The following is a 26,785-nucleotide window of genomic DNA, read 5'->3' as shown; positions in this document are numbered from 1 at the left end:
AGTCTTGTTGACTACAACACCACACTGATGTAAACATAAAAATGAACTCTTACAACTTGCATCAAAATGTTGGATGAGTTCATTGTTATGCTCTGTCTGATACCGATTCTGCCTCTACCAAAAACCCTAGCTGGTATGCTGTCAAATGATTTTGCTTATACAAAATAGTCTTCACTCTGCTCTACTTCTTATTCGCTCCAAAATAAACACATCAAAATGCATATACAACTATTCGCTATCATATCCTATCTTATCTCGTGTTACTGCTTACTTCTTTTCAAATGACCTACAAGAACTCGTAAATATATGAGTCTTTACAATACAACATGTTGGTCATACAATTATAATTTACATTACAATTTATTTTGCATAAACAATACTTATTGTCATGTCGGCCCGGAATGTCGGTATAATCTTCTGTCGATGTAAACTAGATGCCAGTCTGAATAAGCCTTGTTGTAAATTTTGGTGCTAGTAGGTGAAGTCTATGGCCGGTTGAACCTGTGGAACCTTGTTGCCATCAATGACAACATCTACCTTTCTCATCTAAGTGGATAATGCCAAAAGACTTACCTAAATGTTAATAAGTTTTACACTTATGAAAATTTCTTTACCCAATGTGTTTGGTACAAAAGCATCTAGGTGAACATGCAATTTTATTTGTATGTTATGTTTTTGTTGAACACTACCTGATGCTGAGAGGGGGTGAACCAACATATATTAAAACTTAACCAATTTAACTACTCAATTATCGTTTACCACATTTCATAAATAAATAACTGAAAACACAAAATCAATCACTCATGAACACTGAGATTTTTATGTGGAAAACCCAATGAGGGAAATACCATGGTGAGAACTATCTCACTATATGAAGAACATGTTATAATGTTTAGGCTCAAGGCCAAGGAGCTCACCGCCCCTGATGTGGACTTGTAGGATTGAGGTGCACAACCTCAGGGAAAGATACAAAAGACTTGTGGACACTGAAGATCACTTCTTCAAAGTAAGAAACATTACTAATGAAGGAGATACATCAATATTATTGAATTGTAGGAAACTGCATCCACTAATATTCTGATTATAGTTCTTTGTTAAAACAAATATAAAACTGCCTTCACAATTATTCTACTATACTTGCACACCTTCACAAAAGCTTCACACAACACACAAATCATACATACATCTACAAAATGATTTCATTCCTTTTATTTCTTTCACAACCAAAGCAATATCAATTAGGTTGGCCTAACTAGATGTAACGTGAAGAATCAAAACAGATGGCCCAAAAACAATCTTCAATATATTATAGAGAGAAAAATGAAATGTGTGAGGCATCACACCATGTCAACACACCTTCCCATCCATCCCAAATCATCACCTATAGATCTGCACGCTACTACACAAACCAAAACATTATAGGTTGGATACAAATGATTAAATTGTTAAGGCACTCTAGCTTAACTTACTCCAATTACAATATAGATCACCAAAAACACTTTTGGATGCATCAAATAGAATCACTTGATATCTAAAAGCATAAATCAATGAATCACATCACCAAAAATTTGAAGGCAACATTCATCTACACTATCACTTTGTCACTATACACTTGAACTCAAAATGGCATAACTCTAGTTGTAGACCACCAAGACCATCTCCAAAGCTCTGAAAAATTCATGATACATCTTTATATACCTTCTAAAGCATTCACAAATAGACTCCACACATCTACATGATCACAATACTAATCCACTGTTATAACATTATACTAGTTCGAACCAAATAATATTACCAAGTTACACATTTGGATCAGCAAGTTTGACATCAATGACAATAATAACTCATATTTGCAACAATTGTCTTCTTTATTGTTATGTTGCTCTTAGTTTTGATAATTTTCCTTAAGATAATTTTTCAAATTCAAATTGATTTAGTTAAGGTATCATCAAGTCAAAAAGCTTATGGGTATTTACAGTTTAAATTCGGTGAAGTCTAAAGTGTTTGGGAGAAAGATATAACCTTTTGAAAAATTTAGAGGTTCAAGAATCTTTCAACCTATTGAAAGGCTAAGTTTTTGGACACAAATTTATATTTGCAAACATTACATTTTGTCGACAAAATTTGTTTCAACGATTATCTAAGTTCGTAAACTCCTTGGTTCATTAAAAAGTGAATTTGTCAAATAATTACATAGAAATGTGAGTTTCTCGAAGGTCATTTTTGTTGAAAGACTTGGTTTCTTTTTATTTTTATTTTGTAGAAAATCTAGTTCATGAGCCTTCTATTTCACAAAAAAAATACTTGTTTTTTTTGTTTTCAATAAAACCTCAAGTTTGTGAACCTACTATTTTATTAAAAGAAGATTGTTTCATGCTTTCACTAGTACAAATGTTGAAAGAAGTTTGTGAAAGTTCAAATACACAAAAAATGACACAAAAGAAGAGTTACATGGTTAGTGAAGGTCCCAATTCACAAAAATGGAGAAGAAGACACATTCATTTGGTTCATGAGTTTCATAATTGTCAAAATGCCAAAAAACTAAAATGAAGGAGAATCTCTATTGGCATTTTCCTTAGTTCATGAACTTGTTGAATTAGTGAAATGGATTTTAGGTAGAGGTTCAAGAGTTCATGAAATTATTGATTCATAAAATATGTACTGAGGAAACAAAGTACAACCAAGTGATTCGATTACTATTTTCTTAATTTGAACAATGTCAATATAAGAAGAGGAATGTGGAGCCTACAGAAAGCACACAAGGTGTAGAAAATAAAAATAATTATAGCATTATTGATTTAGTTTCTAAAACCATGATGTCTTAATGGTGGATCAACTTCCTACGCAAGCAACATATAAGTGAATCTATTTTATTCTAGGGAGTGCTAGTTGCATGGGGTTCATTTGTAAGGATAAGGATGATATCTCTAAAATTATTTTTGGATAGAATCATTGGTGTTGTACTCATAAAATCTTTGAAGTTGCATAATTAGTAAAATACTATATCCTGTTGCGATCATGTAAATTATCTTAAATTTTTATAAATTTTGAATTTTTTTATAAAATTTTGATTTATTCATTGTCATGGTTGGTAAATTGTGGTTGTCTAATAAGACTCCCAAATTTCAATTGCATTGGTTGGTTGGAGCATTGTATAACCAAAATGGAGGAACCGTTCATTAAAAGAGACCTTTCCATGTCTTGAAAGTTATATTGCATTCATCTTCTTTGATTTTGAAGAATATATCATCTAAATAGAATGTCCATTTATCTCATTCACCTTTTCATCAGAATGATTTTGGAATCCTTTTTTCTCTAAGATGGTGCCAAATATGGGTAAAATTTATAGTACTTCTCTTTTACATGTTTGTCTTTCCACAATGGGTATAATAGAATGGTGCAGGAGCACCTAGTTTTACCTAGTTTTATTGATGCATTTTCCAAATTTTGGAGTGATTGATCATGTTTGGGATCAATGAGTGAATAATGGACTGTTGATAGGTTCACAAGTATGTTTTGGAGTTATTTGAAGGGTTGTTGTCACCAAATTTTTCTTGTTTTCTCAGTTTTGGCCAATGTGCCCTTGTAAGCCAAAAAATGGCATTATGGGTAAGTGCACCAAGTTGTGGTACCAAAAAGGTGCCACTTTTTACCTTTTCATAAAAATGCATCATTGGCATGAAAAGGTCATCCAAACCTGCAGGTTGGATGCCCAAGGCGAATCCAACCTAAAGGGTTGGTATTCTTCCTCTCTCCCTCTCTATCTCCCTCTCCCACTTTCTCATCTTCTCTCTCCCTCTCTTATTGTCTATCTTCATTGTCTAGGTCATTACCTCTCCATCCCACCCTCTCTCCCCTCTCTGGGTTTCTCCCTCCCTTCCTCTCCACCTATCTACCTCTACATATAGGTCTCATTACCCGCCTCTCTTTATCCCCCTCTATCTATCTCACTCCTCTCTAGCCATCTAGGTCCCTCACCTATCTATATGCCCCCTCTATAGTTCTCTATGTCCCTCTCTACCTATCTCTCCCTCCGCCTTAACCCTATCCCTTTATGAACTCCCTCCATGTCTACTTCTCCATCCATCCCCTCTTACTCCTCTCTTTTTTCTTATATCTCTTCTCTTCTCTCTCCCTCTCCTCTCTAGGTCTCTCCCTTTATTTCTTCCTCTCTCCCTCTCTACCTCCCCATTAATACATACCCCCATTTATATCTCTCCCCCACTTTTTTATTCTCTCTTCCTCTTTTATTCTCCCTCTCTCTACATTCTAGGTCATCAACTCTCTCTCACCTCTCAAGGTTTATCACAACCTTCTTCTCCACCTATCTGCCTTTACATCATGTCTCATTACTCACCTCTCTCTCCACCCTCTATCTATCTCATTCCTCTCTCTTGTCATCTAGGTCTCTCATCTCTCTTTCCCAATATAGTTCTCTCACCTATCTATTTGTCCCCTCTCTAGTTCTCTCCCTCTCTCTCACCCTCTATCTCCCTCCCCCTTTACCCCTATTTATTTTTGAACTCTCTCCTCCTCTTCTCTCTTTTCCCCCACCTCTCTATCTTCTCCTTCCCTAGGTCTTGTAGTCCCTCCATGTCTACCTCTCCCTCAATCCCCTCATACTCTTCTCTCTCTTTATTCTTTCATCTCTCCTCTTATCCCTCCCTCCCATTTATAGGCATCTCCATTATTTTCTTTCCCTCTCCTTCTCTATCTCCCTCTCCCTCCTTATCCCCATCTCTCTCTCCCTCCCCTACTAATTCTTATTCTTTCTTTACCATCTACATCATCAGCTTTCCATCACACCCTCTCTACCCCTCTCTAGGTTTCTCCCTCATTCCCTCTCCACCTCTCTACATCTCCATCCATATCTCATTAGGAACCTCTCTCTATCCCCCTCCATATATCTCAACCCTCTCTCTCTCACCCTATCTAGGTCTCTCATGCCTCTCTCCCCCTCTAGGTATCTTATATATCTATATAACCCATCTAGGTATGTGCAAGAACATGGTGGGCCATATGACCCCTTAGGAAACCATTACTATCTACCTTAGGACACCATATGACCTCTTAGGACAACATATGGTGTCGTTACAAGTCATATGGTGTCCTAAGGGGTCATATGGTATCGTTACAGGTCATACGGTGTCATAAGGGGTCATATGGTATTCTATGACCCCTTAGGAAACCACATGATCTCTTAGAACATCATATGGTGTCCTAAGGGCTCATATGGTGTCCTAAGGGGTAATTTGGTGTTTTATTACCCCTAAGGGCATCATATGACCCCTTAGGACACCATATGACCCCTAATGACACCATATGACCCTGAACGATACCATACAAAGTCCTAAGGGGTCATATGGTATTATATGACCCCTTATGACACAATATGACCCCTAACAACTCCATATGGTGTCATTAGGGGTCATATGGTGTCCTAAGGGGTCATATGGTGTCCTAAGAGGTCATATGGTTCCCTAATGGGTCATAGAATACCATATGGCCCCTTAGGACACCATATGATCCCTATCGACACCATATGACCCCTTAGGATGCCATATGACCCCTAACGATAGCATATTATGTCTTGAGGGGTCATATGGTGTCATAAGTGGTCATGTCATGTACTAGGATGTTAAAAGGGGTCATATGGTGTCCTAGGAGGTCATAGAACACCATATGACCCCTCAGGACACCATATGACCTCTTCAGACACCATATGGTGTCATTAGGGGTCATATGATGTCCTAAGGGGTCATATGGTATTATATGACCCATTAGGATGTCATATGACCCCTTAGGACACCATATGACCCCTAACGACACCATATATGGTGTCGTTAGGGGTCATATGGTGTCCTAAGGGGTCATATGGTGTCATGAGGGGTCATGTGGTGTTCTATGACCCCTTAGGACACCATATGACCCCTAATACCAGCATATGGTGTCGTTAGGGGTCATATGTTGTCGTTAGGGGTCATATTGTGTCCTAAGGGTTCATATGGTGTTTTATGACCCCTTAGGACACCATATGACCCCTAACAACACCATATGGTGTCCTTATGGGTCATATGGTGTTCTATGACCCCTTGAGACACCATATGACCCCTTAAGACATGTCATTTGGTGTCATAAGGGGTCATATGGTGCTCTATGACCCCTTAGGAGACCATATGACCCTATACAACACCGTATAATCCTTAACGACACCATATGGTGTCCTAAGGGATCATATGGTGTTCTATGACCTTTGGAACACCATATGACCCCTTATGACAATATATGGTGTTCTATGACCCCTTGGGATGCCATATGAGCCCTTAGGACATCGTATGACCCCTAAAAACACCATATGGTGTCCTAAGGGGTCATATGGTATTCTATATCCCCTTAGGACACCATGTGACCCCTCACGACACCATATGGTGTCCTAAGGGGTCATATAACACTATATGACTCCTTAGGACACCATATGACCCCTAACGATATCAGATAATCCCTTAGGACACCATATGGTGTCGTTAGGGGTCATATGGTGTCCTAAGGGATTATCTGATATCGTTAGGGGTCATATGGTGTCCTAAGGAGTCATATAGTGTTATATGACCCCTTAGGACACCATATAGTGTCCTTAGGGGTCATATGGTGTCCAAGGGGGTCATAGAACATCATATAAACCCTTAGGACACTGTATGATCCCTCAGGACACCATATGACCCTTAACAACACCATATAGTGTCGTTAGGGGTCATATGGTGTCCTAATGGGTCATAGAATACCATATGACCCCTTAGGACACCATATGACCCCTAACAACACCATATGACATGTCCTAAGGGGTCATATGGTATCTTAAGGGTTCATATAACACCATATGACCCCTTAGGACACCATATGACCCCTAACGACACCATATGACCCCTTAGGACACTATATGGTGGTCTTAGGGGTCATATAGTGTCCTAAGGGGTCATAGAACACCATATAACCCCTTATGATACCATATGACCCCTTAGGACACTATATGACCCCTAACAACACCATATGGTGTCGTTAGGGGTCATATGGTGTTTTAAGGGGTTACATGACATCCTAATGGGTTATAGAATACCATATAACCACTTAGGTCACTATATGACCCCTAATGACACCATATGACCCCTTAGGACACCATATGACCCCTTACGACACTATATGGTGTCCTAAGGGGTCATATGGTGTCCTGAGGGGTCATATGGTGTTCTATGACCCCCTAAGACACCATATGACCCCTTTTAACATCCTAGTACATGACATGACCACTTGTGACACCATATGACCCCTCAAGATACAATATGGTGTCGTTAGGGGTCATATGGTGTCCTAAGGGGTCATATGGTGTTGTTAGGGATCATATAGTGTCTTAAGGGGTCATATGATATTCTATGACCCATTAGGACACCATATGACCCCTTATGACACCATATGACCACTAACGACATTATATGGTGTCATTAGGGGTTATATGGTGTCCTAAGGGGTCATATGGTATCGTTAGGGGTCATATGATGTTCTATGACCCCTTAGGACACCATATGACCCCTAATAACACCATATGGTGTCCTTGTTGGCATTATGTGAACTGGTATGAAGACATAATGACATTGTATGTTATCATTGATGTTAATATGATGAAGAGGTGAGAACCGACATATGAGAGAACTGGTATAACACTGTGAACCGACATTTGTGCCAAAGTGAAGCGATGTGCTTGTTCAAGGTGAACCGGCATATGGTTATGGGAACCAACACATGGAAGCATTGTATGACTACCGATTGGTAGTCTCAACTTTAGGGTTTCCGGTTGAAGTACTTCAAGCCTATGTGGCTCAACCAGTGACTTTGTGTGATGAGTTAGCATGATAACAAAGAACAGATCATGTTGCCACGTAAGCCTTGTGCGCATGAAGGATCTTGCATGAAGGAGATTGTTCCTATCTACCTTGGGAATGTGAGAAGTCTGTAAAATGATGATAACGTGTGATGGGTTATCAGCCACCATAAAATCGATGGAAATGGACGATGGAGAATGTCTTGAGATTGGATCAAGAACTATTGCATTTAATACAGTGTGCTCAACGGTTAGGATTGAACCATTTGAATTCCTTAACCTAACAGGTTTAGGGTTTAGGTTTTATGCTACTGACATATCTATTTTCCTATAAGGTCGATGTTGTGTCTCTTTCTGAGGTTGTTGGCAAAAGTTGTGTGTGTATCCAAGAGAAGGGATACGTGATTCTTGCCAGACCAAAAGGAGAGAAGTGATACCTGCAGAGTGTAAGTGGAGAAGCTGAAGAGGAGCTTAAGCGGATCTGCATTGGCATTGAGTGTTGTTACCAGATCATTGTAATACCTGTTGATCTCTAACCACCTCAACAGTTGGAAAATCCCTTAACAGGGTAGCCTTAACCGGCTTGCTGCAAATCCTTTAACAGGGTAATTCAAAGCTATTGAGTTTGAAATCCTTTAGCTATTGAGTTCTTGAAATCCTCTAACAAGGTAACCTTTAACAGGGTTTAACCCTTAACCGGGTATTGCAGCCATCCCTTAACCGGGTGATCTCTAACAGGATCGGTTCCTAGCAGAACCTATTGTAATGTCACTAACCGAACAAGGCTCCTAACAGAGCGGACTTCTAAAGAGTTCAAAAACACCTTGTGGGTATTCATCCCCAGCGTGGTTTTTCCCAGTTGGGTTTCCACGTGAAAAATATGTGTGTCATGTGTGATGCTTTTATCTTGTGATGTTTTCCTATTGTCTGTCAAGCATATGATGGTTCTGTGTTTTATGTCTGTCAATAAAACATTTTGAACTAGCTATTATTATGATCTAATGATAGATTACCTATTTATGCATAAGGGTGAAATGGTACTGTAGTCTTGAGTTGAGTGAAAAGCTAAGTGAGTAACCGGTTAATGCTTGTCTTAGTCATTCTTAGCTTTACCAGTTGCACTCTGTTTGAAACCGGTGTCACCGTTTGCCAGTCATTTGAAATGTATGTTGTCAAACTGGTTTAGGACTGTATTTTTGGCTGTACTGATTCACCCCCCCCCCCTCTCAGTATCAGGTTAGTACTATCCATTCATCATTGAGTTATCAATTGGTATTAGAGCGTCCTCTAGGTCCTCTGTGCTATAAGCTTAACCACTTGAGGTAAAGATCGCAGTCTAATGATGAAGAGGGAAGGTCCAAAGTTTAACAGAGAAAATTTCAGTATATGGAAAGACAGAATGAAGATATACATCAGAAGCATGGGTGCTCAACACTGGAGCTATGTTGAGACTGCCTATGTTGCTCCTACCGGTACCGTTACCGATGACCAAAAGAGAGATATGCAGGAGAATGGGCAAGTCATGGAAGCCCTAATTAGTAGTTTATCTGACTTTGAGTTTTTTTGATGTTCAGGATAAGGTAAATCCCAAAGAGGTATGGGATACTCTTGAAAATATCTATGGCGGTGATGAGCATGTAAAACAGGCTAAGGAAGAAAGCCTTGGAGGGAATTTTGCAGATATGCGGATGGTTGAAGGTGAGACCATTCAACAGTATGGAATAAGAATCAAAATAGTTGTTGGAGATATCAAGAGTGCATGTGGTAAAATAGAAGATTCCACTGTGGTAAGCAAAGTTCTGAGATCCCTATTGTCGGTCTATGCAATAAGGGTTGCTGCTATTCAAGAGCTAAGATCAATAGACAAGACTAAGGTATCCCTAGACTCCATCATTTCAAAGTTGACAACCTATGAGCTAAATAGTTTCGATGGCAATGTTCAAAAGACTGAATCAGCTTTTAAAGCTTTTGCAATAGCATCCAGAAAAGGAAAAGAAGCTAACACTAGTGGTGAACCAAGACAGGGCAGAGAAATGGATGATGAGGAGATTTTGATGGCATTTGAAGCTCTCCTTTCTAGAAAACTTCCTAAAGGAACCAGCAAATACAGAGGTAAGCTGCCTTTGAAATGCTTTTCTTGCAACCGGAGAGGACATATTGTTGTAAACTGTCCTAATGGCGACAACAAGGACAAACCAGAAAGGTTCAAGAAATTCAAAGGAGGAAACTAGAGAAACTGTTTTGTGGCAGTTGATGAAGGTGTCATAGATGAAGAATCAGAGGATCAAGAAAATGAAGATATTGTGTTTGTTGTTGTCAAGGAAGATGTGTCAGACAAGAAGGCTCTTGTCTCCTGGTTTGATAATTCCAATGAGTGGATCATTGATAGTGGTTGTTCTCACCATATGACTGGTGACCGGAGCAAGTTTCTATCCTTGGAGGAGTATGATGGTGGTGTGGTTTGCTTTGGCAATGATGCACCATGCATGGTCAAAGGCAGAGGGTCCATCTCTCTGAATGGAAAGAGTAGTGCTGACAATGTGTATTGGGTTGAGGGTCTTAGACACAACCTTTTGAGTGTTGCCCAGCTAAATGACAGTGGCCTCACTCTGGAATTCAAGAATGGAGTTTGCAGAATCAAAGGAAAGAATGGTGAATTGGTGGCCACCGGCATGTAGACCAAAGTTAACCTATTTCAGCTAAATGCAAATATAAGTACATGTCTTATGGCTAAATATAATGATAGCTGGATATGGCATAGGAGACTCTGCCATGTAAACTTTGATAACATTGTGAAGGATGGTAAGTGTAAAGCGGAAAATCGCGATCGAACCCTAGTTGTTCTCCCCTCTTCCAACTCTGAGGAGAGAGAAGGGAGGTTCGCTAGGATTCGATGGTTTTCACTTAGGGGAGAGACTTTACATTCAAAAGAGGGGTTGAAACCCACAAGATCCAATCCCACACAATGCAAGATTGGATGCTAAATGTGTTTCAAGGGTTAAGACAGCAAGGCTACCCTCTTTCGTAAAGAATGTTGATAGGAGAATTAAGCTAAGCATGCATAGAAAGTGATAAAGATTCGCTTATAAACTGAGATAGGAATACAGTATGAAGCTGCGGACCTAGAATTAGCAGTAAAATGTCGATACGGCGCTGTCCTGCAAATTTGAGCAAAAGTTGTCGGGACGATGGCGCCCGACGCCACGGTCCTCCGAAAAATCCGCGAAACGAAGGGGGATCTGTTCGTCTCTGCACAAGGATTCCAGATCTTCAATTTCAGCCGCGTACCTGCAACCTACACACAGAAAAACGAAGATGATTGGGGGGTTAGGGATTAGGGGTTTGCCTTTAGGTCAAACCCCGGTTTTGGAATTAACCAAGAAATGAGCAAGTGCTGTAAATGTAAATGTATGTAAAACAAGTACTAATACCTTGTTCTAAGGATGTTTGTATCCTTATGTGCAAAGGTATAGATGTTGTATGTTGTAGCATGTAGTATGTGATCTCCTCTTCAATGGTTGAATCCTTGTCTTGAATGCAACACTTAGCCTTGAATGGAGACTTGAAATGATCAATTGCTTGAAGGAATGCTTGAATGCTTGAATGCTTGAATGCTTGAATGCTTGAATATAGTTTCCACGCTTTTACATATATCCTCTTCATATATCCTAAATGAGAGAGAAAAATGTAGTTTATATACTTGTCATTTAGGGTTGATAGACTGATTTTCCCGACCTTAGGCCGACCAGGAAAGTTAATTTCCAATTTGCAAACAAAAAGACCTAAGACCCCTTAGGAGACCGGGCCCAAAATAGGACCCAGGGACCAGGGCACTGGGCGCCATGGTCCTAGGGACCAGGGCGCTGGGTGCCCTAGTCCTGAAGGACCAGGGCGCTGGGCGCTCTGGTCCCACCTCCCGGGACAGCAGGGTGCAAGGAGGTTCAGGCCAGGGTGCTTGAAAAATGCAGTTTTCAGTGTCGTGATCAGGTTTCGGGGTCTCCATTCAGGTTGCGTGTTGCGTCGCCATCGTGAAGACCGAAATGCAGTCGAAATTGCAAGTGTCACAATTTTAGGACGCTACAATAAGATCAAGGCAGTTAGAGGGTTGTCGGTGCTAAGCAAACTGGATAATACCTTGTGTAGATAGTGTCAATTGGGGAAAATGTCTTCCTCAACCTTTAAAGGTAAATCTTTAATTGGTGACAACTTGCTTGATCTTGTGCATACTGATTTGTCTGGTCCTATGAAAACTAGAAGTGTGCAGGGTGATAGGTACTTCATGATTCTCACTCATGACTACTCAAGAATGATGTGGGTCACATTCTTGAAAGACAAGTCTAAAGCCTTTGTAAAGTTCAAAGCTTTCAAAGCATTAGTGGAGAAGGAAAGTGGTAAAAGGATCAAGTGCCTGAGAACTGATCAAGGAGGGGAATTCACTTCCAGTTAATTCAACAAGTACTGTGAAGAGCATGGCATCAAGACGCAATTGTCTGCCCCCCGGACTCCACAGCAAAATGGCCTAGCAGAGAGGAATAATCAGACTGTGGTTAAAGCAACTAGAACCATGTTAATTCAAGGAAAGGTAGCTCACACCTTTTGGAGAGAAGTGGTGAGCACTGCAGTCTACACAATGAACCAGGTACTCATCAAGAAAGGTAAGGATAAAACTCCTTATGAGTATTGGACCGGTAAAACACCTGTTGTCAGCTACTTTAGAGTGTTTGGTAGCAAATGTTACATCAAGAAGAGTGAACACCAAAGCAAATTTGATGTGAAATGTGATGAGGGAATATTTATAGGATATTCCACCAAGAGCAAAGCTCTCAAGTGTTTCAACAATAGGACTCAGAGAATTATGGAAAGCATCAATGTAAGAGTTGATGAAACCTCTGAGAAAACTGAGGAAACTGGCAGTGAGCAAGCAGTAAATGAACTGGTTGCAACCTTCAGGGAATCGGTTGACAGCCAACCAAGTACCAGTAACAATGTTCCTACACCAGAAAATGTAGATGTTGATACTGATGGAGATGAGGATGAAGAAGAAAAGCAAGAAGAATCTATTAAGACCATTACTTGGTATGTCAAGTTGAATAATGATCCTAAGCAGATCATAGGAGATAAGGATGTAGGAATCCTTACAAGAAGAAAGGTCAGAGAAAACTCTTGTATGATCTCTGAATTTGAGCCTAAATCATTCAAAGAGGCACATAAAGATGAAGACTGGATCAAGGCAATGGAAGAGGAACTTGACCAGATAGAGAAAAATGGTACACGATCTTTGGTACCCAGACCGAAGCACAAAAATGTCATTGGTACTAAATGGGTTTTTAGAAATAAGCTGAATGAGGATGGCATAGTGATTAGGAACAAAGCCAGATTAGTGTGCAAAGGATATGCTCAAGAAGAAGGAGAAGACTATGGAGAAACCTTTGCTCCTATAGCCAGATTGGAAGGAGTCCTAATGCTTCTTGTATATGCAACTTTTAAAGGTTTCAAAGTATATCAAATGGATGTAAAATCTGCATTCCTAAATGGTGTACTTGAAGAGGAGGTGTATATTGAACAACCAGATGGGTTTGCCCTATCTGAAGATAGTGACATGGTATGTAGGTTGCATAAAGCCTTATATGGACTAAAGCAGGCACCTAGGGCATGGTATGAACGTCTGCATTCTCATCTTGTGAAGAATGAACTTGAGAGAACAAGTGAAGATAGTAATATCTACTTGAAGTCTGAAGGAGATCAGATCCTAATCTATGAGGTATTTGTTGATGACAGTATCTTTGGTGGAGATGACAAGATGAGTCATGAGTTTGCAGATGAGATGAAAAAAGAGTATGAAATGTCACTCATAGGCGAGATTAAATTCTTCATTGGACTGCAAATCTAGTAGATGAAGGATGGAATCTTTATCACACAGTCCAAGTATGTCAAAGAGGTGTTGAAGACCTTTGGCATGGAAGATAGAAAACCGGTTGGTACTCCGATATTGACCAGTTGTAAACTATCTAAAGAAGATGACTTAGAATTGGTTGATGAGAAGGAATACTGATCAATTATTGGTAAGTTGCATTATGTAGTGCATAGCAGACCAGATATTGCACATGTAGTTGGCATTACTGCACAATTCCAAAAAAGCCTAAGAGAATCTCACTTGGTTCCAGTCAAGTGGATTCTTAGGTATCTAAAGGGAACTGTTGACTATGGATTATGGTATCCTTATAGAAAGGATTTCAACTTGAAAGTATACACAGATGCTGATTGGGCAGGCAATATAGATGAGCGGAAAAGCACAACAGGTGGTGCATTCTTTCTTGGTGGTAGACTGGTCTTATGGATGAGTAAGAAGCAAAGTTGTATCTCTCAGTCTATAGCGGAAGCAGAGTATGTTGCATCTTTCATGAACTGCACTCAGATAATTTGGATGAAGCATGTATTAAATGGCTTCAAAGTTCCTGTATCTTAACCGGTAAGTATATTTTGTGACAATACTAGTGCAATTAATATCTCCAAGAATCTAGTTTTACATTCTAGAACCAAGCACTTTGAGCTTAAGTATCATTTCTTAAAGGAAAAGGTTCAGAACAAAGAGATTGCACTGGAACATGTTTCCAGTAAGGAGCAGTTAGCAGACATATTCACCAAGCCTCTCCCAAAGACTACATTTATGTACTTAAGAGGTGAATTAGGGGTGTTGCCTCTTCAGGAGATAAACTAAAAGCATATGCTCCACATCAGTTAGGTATTGTATAGTCAAATTTATTTTGGATTGATGTGTTGAAAGATGCTACTCCTCAGGGGGAGCAACATAATGGAATAGGGAAGCTTGTGCCTCCACTTTGGCATTGTTGTCAAAGGGGGAGAAGATGTGAAGCAGAGAAGATATCTGCAGAAATTGGGGGAGATGTCAAGTGGAGAGATATCTTTGTATATTGCCATCAATGCCAAAGGGGGAGATTGTTGGCATTATGTGAACCAGTATGAGGACATAATGTCATTTTATGTTGTCATTGATGTCAATATGCTGAAGAGGTGAGAACTAGCATATGAGAGAACCGGTATAACACTGTGAATCGGCATTTGTGCCAAAGTGAAGTGGTGTGCTTGTTCAAGGTGAACCAGCATATGGTTATGGGAACTGGCACATGGAAGCGTTGTATGACTACTGGTTTGTAGTCTCAACTTTAGGGTTTCCGGTTGAAGTACTTCAAGCCTGTGTGGCTCAACCGGTGACTTTGTGTGATGAGTTAGCATGATAACAAAGAATAGATCATGTTGCCACGTAAGCCTTGTGTGCATGAAGGATCTTGCATGAAGGAGATTATTCCTATCTACCTCGGGAATGTGAGAAGTCTATAAAATGGTGATAACGTGTGATGGGTTATCAGCCGCCATAAAATCGATGGAAATGGACGATGGAGAATGTCTTGAGATTGGATCAAGAAATGTTGCATTTAATACAGTGTGTTCAATGGTTAGGATTGAACCGTTTAAATTCCTTAACCTAACAGGTTTAGGGTTTATGCTACTGACCTATCTGTTTTCCTATAAGGTCAATGTTGTGTCTCTTTCTGAGGTTGTTGGCAAAAGTTGTGTGTGTATCCAAGAGAAGGGATACGTGATTCTTACCAGACCAAAAGGAGAGAAGTGATACCTGCAGAGTGTAAGTGCAGAAGGTGAAGAGGAGCTTAAGCAGATCTGCATTGGCATTGAGTGTTGTTACCAGGTCATTGTAATACCTATTGATCTCTAACCACCTCAACAGTTGGAAAATCCCTTAACAGGGTAGCCTTAACTGGCTTGCTGCAAATCCTTTAACAGGGTAATTCAAAGCTATTGAGTTCGAAATCCTTTAGCTATTGAGTTCTTGAAATCCTCTAACAAGGTAACCTTTAATAGGGTTTAAACCTTAACCAGGTATTGTAGCCATCCCTTAACCGGGTGATCTCTAATAAGATCGGTTCCTAGCAGAACCTATTGTAATGTCTCTAACCGGACAAGGCTCCTAACAGAGCGGACTTCTAAAGAGTTCAAAAACACCTTGTGGGTATTCATCCCCACCGTGGTTTTTCCTAGTTGGGTTTCCACGTGAAAAATATGTGTGTCATGTGTGATGCTTTTATCTTGTGATCCTTTCCTATTGTCTGTCAAGCATTTGATGGTTCTGTGTTTTATGCCTATCAATAAAACATGTTGAACTAGCTATTATTATGATTTGATGATAGATTACCTATTTATGCATAAGGGTGAAATGGTAGTGTATTCTTGAGTTGAGTGAAAAGCTAAGTGAGTAACCGGTTAATGCTTATCTTAGTCATTCTTAGCTTAACCGGTTGCACTTTGTTTCAAACCGGTGTCACTGTTTGTCAGTTATTTGAAATTTCTGTTGTCAAACCGGTTTAGGACTGTATTTTTGTCTGTACTAATTCACCCCCCCCTCTCAGTACCGAGTTAGTACTATCTGTTCATCATTGAGTTATCAGTCCTAAGGGGTCATTTGATGTTTTTAGGGATCATATTATCTCCTAAGGAGTCATATGGTGTTCTATGACCCCTTAGGATACCATATGACCCCATAGGACACCATATGGTGTTTTTTAGGGGTCATATGGTGTCCTAAGGGCTCATATAGTGTCCCAAGGGGTCATAGAACACTATATTACCCCTTGTGACACCATATGTTGTCATTAGGGGTCATATGGTGTCCTAAGGGGTCATAGAACACCAGATGACCCCTTAGGACACCATATGTTATCGTTAGGGATTATATGGTGTTGTATGGGGTCATATGGTGTCCTAAGGGTTATATAACACCATATGACCCCTTAAGACACCATATGGTGATGTTAGGGGTCATATGGTGTCCTAAGGGATCATATAACACCATCTGACCCCTTAGGACACCATTTGGTGTTGTTAGGGGTCATATGGTGTCCTAAGGGGTTATAGAACACCATATGACCCCATAGGACACCATATAACCTCCAACAACACCATATAACCTCTAATGACACCATATGACCCCTTAGGACACCATATGGTATCATTTATGGTGTCATGTGGGGTCATATGGTGTCCTAAGGGGTCATAGAATACCATATGACCCCTTAGGACATCATATGACCCCTTAGGAAACCATATGACCCCTTTGGACACCATATGGTGTTGTTAGGGGTCATGTGGTGTTCTAAGGGGTCATTAAACACCATATGACTCTCTCATATATCTTCCTTACTCTCTTATTCTCTCTCTCCATTCTCTAGGTCACCATCTCTCTCTTTATTCTTAAGGGGTCATATGGTGTCATATGACCCCTTAGGATACAATATGACCCCTTAGGACACCATATGGTGTCATTATGGGTCGTATGGTGTCGGTCATTAGGTGTCTTATGACCCCTTAAGATACCATATGACCCCTTAGGCATCATTAAGGGTCATATTGTGTCCTAAGGGGTTATATGGTGTCCTATGAACCCCTAGGACACCATATAACCCCTTAGGTGTTGTTAGGGGTCATATTGTGTCCTAAGGGGGCATAGGGTGTCCTATGACCCATTAGGACACCATATGATCCTAGAGGACACCATATGGTGTCGCTATGGGTCATATGGTGTCCTAAGGAGTCATATGGTGTTAGATGAAGGACACCATATGGTGTCATTATGGGTCGTATGGTGTGCTAAGGGATCATATGGTGTTGTATGACCCCTTAGGACACCATATGGTGTTGTTATGGGCTATAGGGTGTTTTAAGGGGTCATATGGTGTTTTAAGGGGTCATATGGTGTCCTGTGACCCCCTAAGGGGTCGTTAGAGGTCATATTGTATCCTATGACCCCTTAGGACACCATATGACCCCTTAGGATACAATATGGTATTGTTATGGGTCGTATGGTATCCTGAGGGCTCATATGGTGTCCAATGACCCCTTAAGATACAATATGGTATCGTTATGGGTTGTATGGTTTCCTAAGGGGTCATATGGTGTAGGACACTATATGAGCCCTCATATGGTGTTTTTATGGGTCGTATGGTGTCCTAAAGGGTCATATGGTGTCCTATGACACCTTAGGACATCATATGGTTTCATTATGGGTCTTATGGTGTGCTAAGGGGTCATGTGATGTTATATGACCCATTAGGACACCATATGACCCCTTAGGAAACCATATGGTGTCATTATAGGTCTTATAGTATGCTAAGGGGTCATATGGTGTCATATAACCCCCTAAGGGGTTGCTAGGGGTCAGATTGTGTCCTAAGGGGTCATATTGTGTCATTAGGGGTCATATTGTGTACTAATGGGTCATATGGTATCCTGTGATCCCTTAGGACACCATATCGTGTTGTTATGGGTTGTATGGTGTCCTAAGGGGTCATATGGTGTCCTATGATCCCTTAGGACACCATATAGTGTCATTATGGGTGATATGGTGTCCTAATGGGTCATATAGTGTTCTATGACCCCTTAGGACACCATATAACCCCTTAAATGTCGTTAGGGTTCATATTGTGTCCTAAGGGGTCATATAGTGTCCTATGACCCCTTAGGACACTATATGACCCCTTAGGTGTTGTTAGGGGCATATTATGTTCTAAAGGGTCATATGGTGTCCTATGACCCCTTAGGACACCATATGACCCCTTAGCACACCATATAGCGTCAATGTGGGTCATATAGTGTCCTCAGGGGTCATCTGGTGTCCTATGACCCCTTAGGACACCATATAGTATTGTTATGGGTCGTATGGTGTCCTAAGGGGTCATGTGATGTCCTATGACATCTTAGGACACCATATGGTATCGTTATAGGTTGTATGATGTCCTATGACCCCTTAGGACACCATATGATCCTTTAGATGTTGTTAAGGGTCATATTGTGTCCTAAGGGGTCATATGGTGTCATATGACCCCTATGGACACCATATGACCCCTTAGGTGTCATTAGGGGTCATATTGTGTCCTAAGGGGTCATATGGTGTCCTATGACCATTTAGGACACCATATGACCCTTGAGGACATTATATGGTGTTGTTATGGGTTGTATTGTGTCCTAAGGGGTCATATGGTGTGCCCTTAGGGCACCATATGACTCCTTAGGTGTTGTCAGGGGTCATATGGTGTCTTATGACCCTTTAGGACACCACTTAGTGTCGTTATGGGTCGTATGGTATCCTAAGGGGTTATATAGTGTCCTATGAACCCTTAGGACACCATGTGGTGCCGTTATGGGTCGTATGGTGTGCTAAGGGGTCATATGGTGTTCTATGACCCCTTAAGACACCATATGGTGTCATTATAAGTTGTTTGGTGTGATAAATGGTCATATAGTATCCTATGACCCCGTAAGGGGTTGTTAAGGGTCATAGTGTCATAAGGGGTCATATTGTGTCTTATGACCCCTTAGGACACCATACGACCCCTAAGGATACAATATGGTGTCATTATGGGTCGTATGGTGTCCTAAGGGGTCATATGGTGTCCTATGACCCCTTAGGACACCATATGACCCCTTAGGACACAATATGGTGTTGTTATGGGTTGTATGGTGTCCTAAGGGGTCGTATGGTATCCTATGACCCCTTAGGTGTTGTTAGGGATCATATTGTGTCCTAACAGGTCATATCATGTGTTATGACCCCTTAGGACACAATATCACCCCTTAGGACAACTTATGTTGTGATTATGGGTCTATGGTGTCCTAAGGGGTCATATGGTGTCCTAAGGGATCATAGGACACCATAGGACCACACTAACACCATATGGTGTACTAGGGGGTCATATGGTTTCCTAAGGGGTCATAGGAAACTATACGAACCATACCGACACCATATGGTGTACTAAGGGGTCATATGGTGTCCTAAGGGGTCATAGGACACCATATGACCCCTTAGGACACAATATGACCCCTAAAAACACCTAAGGGGTCATATGGTGTCCTATGACCCATTAGGACACCATATGGTGTCGTTATGGCTTGTATGGTTTCCTATGGGGTCATATGGTGTCCTAACCACTTAGGACACCATGTGGTGTCGTTATGGGTCATATGGTAACCTAAGAGGTCATATGGTGTCCTATGAACCCTTAGGACACCATATGACCCCTTAAATGTTGTTAGGGGTCATATTGTGTCCTAAGGGGTCATATGGTGTCCTATGACCCCTTAGGACACCGCATGGTGTCGTTATGGGTCGTATGGTGTCCTAAGGGGTCATATGGTGTCCTATGACCCCTTAAGACACCATATGACCCATTACATGTCATTAGGGGTCATAATATACGAGGAAAGAGAGATGAGAGATATCTATGACAAGAGAGAGGATTGAGATAGATAGATGGGGTGAGAGAGAGGTGAGTAATGAGACTTGATGTAGAGGTAGATAGGTGGAGAAAGAAGTAAGAAACCTAGGGAGGGGAGAGAGAAAGTTGATGACATAGAATATAGAGAGAGAATACAAGAGGAATAGAGAATAAAAAGTGGGGGAGTGAGATATTTTGGGGTATGTATGGATGGGGAGATAGAGAGGGAGAGGGGAAGAAAGGAAGAGAGATACCTAGAGAGGGGAGGGAGGGAGAAGATAAGAGATAGAAGAAAAAAGAGAGGAGTAAGAGGGGATGGATGGAGAGGAAGACATGAAGTGAGAGACCTATGGAACGAAGAGATAAAGAGGTTAGGGGAGGACGAGAAGAGTAGGGAGTTCATAAAGGGATAGGGTTAAGGAGGAGGGAGAGAGAGAACTATAGAGGGGACATATAGATAGGTGAGAGACCTAGATTGCGAGAGAGGAGTGAGATAGATAGAGGGGGATAAAGAGAGGTGGGTAATGAGACCTATATGCAAAGGTAGATAGGTGGAGAGGAAGGGAGGGAGAAACCTAGAAAGGGGAGAGAGGACGGGTTGGAGAGTTAATGAACTAGACTATGAAGATAGAGAATACGAGAGGAAGAGAGATAATGAGAGAGTGGGGGAAGGAGATATAAATGGAGAGGGGGAGAAAGGAATGGAGAGATCTAGAGAGGGAAGGGAGAGATAAGAGAAGAGATAGAAGAACAAAGAGATGAGTAAGAGGGGATGGATGGAGAGGTATAAATGGAGGGAGCGATAGACCTAGAGAATGAGGAGATGGATCTAGGTTTGGAGAGAGAGAAGAGAGGGAGAGTGTTCATAAATAGATAGGGGAAAGGGAAAGGGAGAGAAAGGTGGAGAGGGAGGGAGAGAACTAGAGGGTGGACAATTAGATAAGTGATAAAAATAGAGGGGGAGAGAGAGGTGGGTAATAATATAGGGAGGGAGAGGTAGTGAGGTGAATGGGGAGGGAAGTAGAGCCCTAGATATGGGGAGAGAGAGGATAGAAGGGATCGGTAGTGAACAAGATAAATAAGTGGGAGGGGAGAGAAATAATAAGAGAGTGAGAGATAAGAGAGAGGAAGGGAGTCAAGGATATAAATTAGGGTACAAGGAAGGGATTAAAGGTATAGAGGGTGGGATATACCTAGAGAGGGGAGAGAGAAGTGAGATAGACAAGAGAGGGAGAGAGATAGGTGTAGAGTTTAGGGAAGATAAAGATAGTGAGATATGAATCTAAAGAATGCTAATAGGAGCATGTTGATTACTGAAATTTGACTAAGTATGAAATTCAATATGATCCTCAAAAAAATAGAATCTACATTATAACTCCTATAGAGTTGAAACCACTCTCAAACAACCTACCAATATATACATGAAATATAACTTAAAGTGACTTATACTTAAATTTTATATTTCATGTATATATTCTCCTCTCAGGATGGGTATAACTTGTGCCCAAGTTGAAAAATTTGCATCACAAAACCTTCAAATTGGACAATGCGGGACATTTGGCGCTCGCCAAATGAAAAAAGATGACTTTTCTCATTTGGCATGCCCCAAATGGGAAAAATCAACTTTTTTTTCATTTGGCGAGCGCCATATTTGGTACTCGCCAAATGGTCTGCATTGGAAACCACCAACCCTTTGGGTTGGATTGTACTTGGGAAACCAACCCAAAGGGTTGGATGACCATTTCAGGCTTGAGACATGTTTTTAACAAAAGATTAAAAAAATTTCACATATTTTTGGCCGTGCTCTCCATCAGGTTTGCACCTGTTTCAATAAAAATAAAAATAAACACCATAGAGACCTCGATCTCTCTCTTAGCTATCCAATCATGTAATTATTTTCACATTTTGATTTTGTTAAGGCTTTCATTTATAATTTATTTCGTTAGTGTGTCCATTTTTGGTCAAAAACCAACATGCACTATTTTGGGTATAGTTTTTTACACGTTCATCGGATTTTGAAGAAACTTACATTTTTAGAAACTAGACTCTAGTCTACACAATTTTTTTTTTTTAAATGATTTTTGATTAGTTATCAATGATTTTATGGGGGAGCATGCTCAAATTTCTATTTTTTCAGGATGTGTCCACTTCAAAAATTAGTAAAAAATCATATACTCATTAAAAAATTAGTAGAAAAATCTGGCATAAACTACAAGGTGTTAGCTAATTTCTCACTAAAGAGATTTTAAAAAAAAAAAAAAAAAGTTAACATTTTAGGGGGACCACAACATATGCTATGTTATGTTTTTTGCATAAAAACAGGACCACTTTTTGTGCCCCCCCTTTTTGAAGCCCTTAATCTCCACCATTTTCAAAACAAATCAATAGTTTAGAAAGTAGACTCGAAGCACTCTGACTCTTGTTCTTTTTGCATCTTCAAATTTGGAGTGTAACTATCTTCAATTTGTCGTTGAAGTTCAGACTTTATTGATTTCAGGAAAAAAAAAAAAAAAGGTGGCATCTTAAGACCCCCTTTTGGTACCACAACTTGGTGCACATACCCTTATTTTGTATTATAGTGTAAAAATCTTTGTAAGGCCTAATTAGGAATTTTTTCATGTTAGTATGATGTTAGGAAACCATCCTAGGGGGTTTATAGTGAGGAGAAATGCATAAGCTGAAAAAATGCAAAATGGAGCAAAAGTTGTCATTGTTGCTTAACAACTTTTTGCAACTTTTTGAGCAACTTTTCAAAATTGATCAAATCGATGATTAGGAAACTGATGGGAGGTTGGTTATGATCAAGGAAGCATATAAAATTCTTTTGCAATGATTTTAAATGGGTTGGAAGTTTCATGATCAGATATGGAATAAAAATTGAAAGCCACTTCCAGGTTTTTGTTTAAGATTTGTCAATTTGGCTATAGTAGTCCGTACCAGATGATCTAATCTTGGTGTTGTCCTTTCATGGTTGTTTAATATAGGTTTTTGTGTTTCTCGGGAAGTGATTTTATTCTTTCTTAGTGCAGGTTTAGTGTTTGATTACAAGTTGTCTTCTTTTGCACTGCTCTCGATCTGAGCAAGGGTCTAAGACCCTAGAAATGGTTCCAACTTGAAATCCCATTGTGTTTATCCAATGGCCTTTGGGATTCAATTCAAGGAGCCTCTGTATAGTGTATATATTCTTTTTAATTTCCTCGATGTTACTTGGAAGCCATCTACCATCATATCCTAGGCGAGCTATGCCATAGCCTGGCTAGGGATATGACTATCATTTTTGTTATTGCTTGCAGGGAAGATAAAATGTGGATGTGCCAAGTGGTTGGAATGAAAGTAAGAAGCCTAATGGAGTCTCAATAGAATCAAGGAGGTATGATAGGGTGTAGAAACCAATAAACCCTATTGGAGAAGACTATAAACTCTCAAACCTTCAAAAAGATCCATTTTGGGGGTCTGTACCTATACGGACGTACCAAACAACCTACCCTACTGAATCTAAAAAAATTTCCAAAAGGGTATTCGGATCACTAAATATTTTGGGAGGTCTTTTGGAATTTTTATGGGCAATTGGACAAAGACCATGAAGGTAGGGCTAATAGGGGCTCTAGGGCTACTAGGCCTAGACAATAGGAATAAGAGAAAGCGATGGGAAAATGGAGAGAAACCAATAAAAGAACCACATGAATGGAGTTGAAAAACCTTCTCTACACCCTCTAAGACCCCTGCAAGTGTATGTTGGAGATTTGACAACTTGAAGATTGGATTTACTATAGTTAATCCCAGTTTTGCTTGTGAGTAATAGGAGTAAACAAGTTGATAGGGAGCACTCCAAAGGAGTTCAGTAGTTTGACTTGAAATTGGACAAGAGTAGGGTGTGAACAAGGATGGAAGCCCAATAAAACATCTTTTACCTACCTATTAATCAAGGTGCAACTCTTTTGTGAGATCCTCCCCATCAAAGTGGTATTAGAGCAAGTTAAGATTTGGGAAAAAACCAATTGATGTCAGAGACTGAGTCAGTAGGTGAAAATAGCCTTAGGATGGTGACCAATATAGAGTTAGCCAAAAAGGTAGAAGACCAAGAGGAAGAGAATAGACTCCTCAGGGTAAGATTGCAACAATTGGAGATCAAACTAGGTGAAGTAGAAGACAAGACTGAGAAGGTAACTATCAAAATCAATGAAGGAAAGGGTAAAGAAGTAGTAGAAGAGAATGGCACACCTGAACTAGATCCTATTCTACCTGAATAATCTTTCCTTAGAGCCATCAAATCCTTAGGAGGTAAGTCCCTAGAAGGAGTGCCACTTTTTTGTGGAAAAATGGAACCAGAAGTGGTCATGGAGTGGATTGAAGGGTTGGAGAATCACTTTGAATGTGATGGAATTAGTGAAGCACAAAAGGTGAAGGTAGCCAAATCTAGATTGAGAGGAGCAACCTTGACTTGGTGGAAGTTCATCCAAGAGGAGAGGCAAAAGGAGGGTAAGAACCCAATTGCCACTTGGAAAGGAATGCTAGCCAAGGTGAGAGAAGCCTATATCCTTGAAGACTATGAAATTCAATTACACAAGAGGAGACAAAATTTGAGACAAAGAGAACTAGATGTGAGTAGCTACACTGAAGAATTTCAGAAGTTGTGTTTGAGATCTAAGGTGGTGGAAGATGAAAGAATTAAGGTAGTCAGGTACCTTAATGGTTTGTGGTGGAATATCGAAGAAGAGATAAGTTTTTTGTGTCCTAGTACTGTCCATAAGTGCTATCAATTGGAACTCAAGGTGGAAGAGAAGAGTAAAAAGAAACAAGAGCAAAGCAATAGAGGTAGAAGTAGGGGAAGATATGGCAGAGGTCATAGAGGTAGCTATGGTGGAAGAAGTGTAGACCAAAAATCCCAAGGGGAATCCAAGTTGGCAGAGCAGAGTGGGGATTCCAATAGCAAGAGAAGCTATAGAGGAAGCGGATCTATAAACTCGAGTAGAGGAAGGTCTAGTGGATCAAGAAGAGGGTCCTATTTTTCCACAATAAAGTGCTACAATTGACATCAACTTGGACACCCGACCTATAGATGTCCTGAGAAGTCTTCTTCATCCCAAGGAGGTGAAAGGAGAGTAAATTACATTTAGAAAGATGCAGCAAATGTGAAGACATCAGAAGTGAGTTTAGATTCTGGTTGGAGAGAATCTCATGATGAGAAGAGTTTTGATCAAAGAACTGGTTAAGGAGGAACCTAGCCAAAGAAGATCCTTTTTTAGGATAAAGTGCAAGATCATGGGTAAAGTGTGTAGAGTGGTGGTAGATTCAAGTTCCACTGATAACATAGTGTCGAAAGAAGTAGTAAGCAAACTCAACTTGCAAAGAATTCCACATAGTGATCCTTATAGGGTTACTTGGCTCAACAAGGGGCAACATGTTTTGGTGAATGAACAAACTTGGGTGGAGTTCACTATAGGAGGCTACAAGGAAAAAATCTTGTGTGACATCTTGCCAATGGATGCATGCCATCTACTCCTAGGTAGGCCTTGGCAATTTGATAGGAAAGCAATACACCATGGGGAAAAGAATTCCTATACTTTTCAAAAAGATGGAGTTACCTACAAGATTCAGTCCATAGGAGATCAAGAAGAGAGAAGATCTAAGGGTTCCAATGTGCTATTAGTTGGGGAGAAGGAGTTCATAAACACTCTCTAGGAAAAAGAGTGGGGTTTGCACTTGTTGTGAAACCAAAAGAGGAAAATAAGGCCAAGAAAGTATGTATTCCTAATGAAGTGCAAAAGATACTAAATCAGTTCAAGGACATCATAAGTGATGGAACACCTGCAACCTTACCTCCTCAGCGTGCCATAAGTCACCAAATTGACTTCATACCCGAAGCCTCATTGCCTAATAAGGCATCTTACAAAATGACACCGAAGCAGAATAAGGAAGTAGCTAAACAAATCCAATAACTCTTGGACAATGGTCTGATAAGCAAGATCATCAACCCATGTGTAGTTCCCACCATTTTGGCACCAAAGAAGGGAGGTACTTGGAGACTTTGCACTGATTCAAGAGCCATCAACCGGATTACAATCAGATATAGGTTTCCCATTCCAAGAATTAAAGATTTGATGGATTGTTTAGGGGGTGCTAAGTATTTTACCAAGATAGAACTCAAAAGTGGCTACCACCAAATCAGAATCAAGGAGGGAGATGAATGGAAGACAACATTCAAGACCACAAAAGGACTTTATGAATGACTTGTTATTCCATTTGGACTCACAAATGCCCCTAGCACATTCATGAGACTCATGAATGAAGTACTCAAGGATTACATTGGTAAATTTGTTGTTGTTTATTTATATGACATCTTGATTTTTAGTAAGTTCAAAGATGAACATCTTAAGCATATAGAGATTGTATTGAAGAAATTATATGATGAGCAACTAACTATCAATTTAGAGAAATGTGACTTCATGAAACAGGAGTTGGTATATCTTGGGTTTGTAATCTCAAGTGGTGATTTGAAGATGGATACCTCAAAGGTGGAAGCCATAATCAGTTGGCCTACACCTAAAACAACAAGTGAAGTGAGGATTTTTTATGGTTCGGCATAATTTTATAGGAAGTTCATCAG

The sequence above is a fragment of the Cryptomeria japonica genome, chromosome 11 (genome assembly GCF_030272615.1).
Source record: "Cryptomeria japonica chromosome 11, Sugi_1.0, whole genome shotgun sequence".
Classification (NCBI taxonomy): domain Eukaryota; kingdom Viridiplantae; phylum Streptophyta; class Pinopsida; order Cupressales; family Cupressaceae; genus Cryptomeria; species Cryptomeria japonica.
This window is presented reverse-complemented; position numbering follows the sequence as displayed.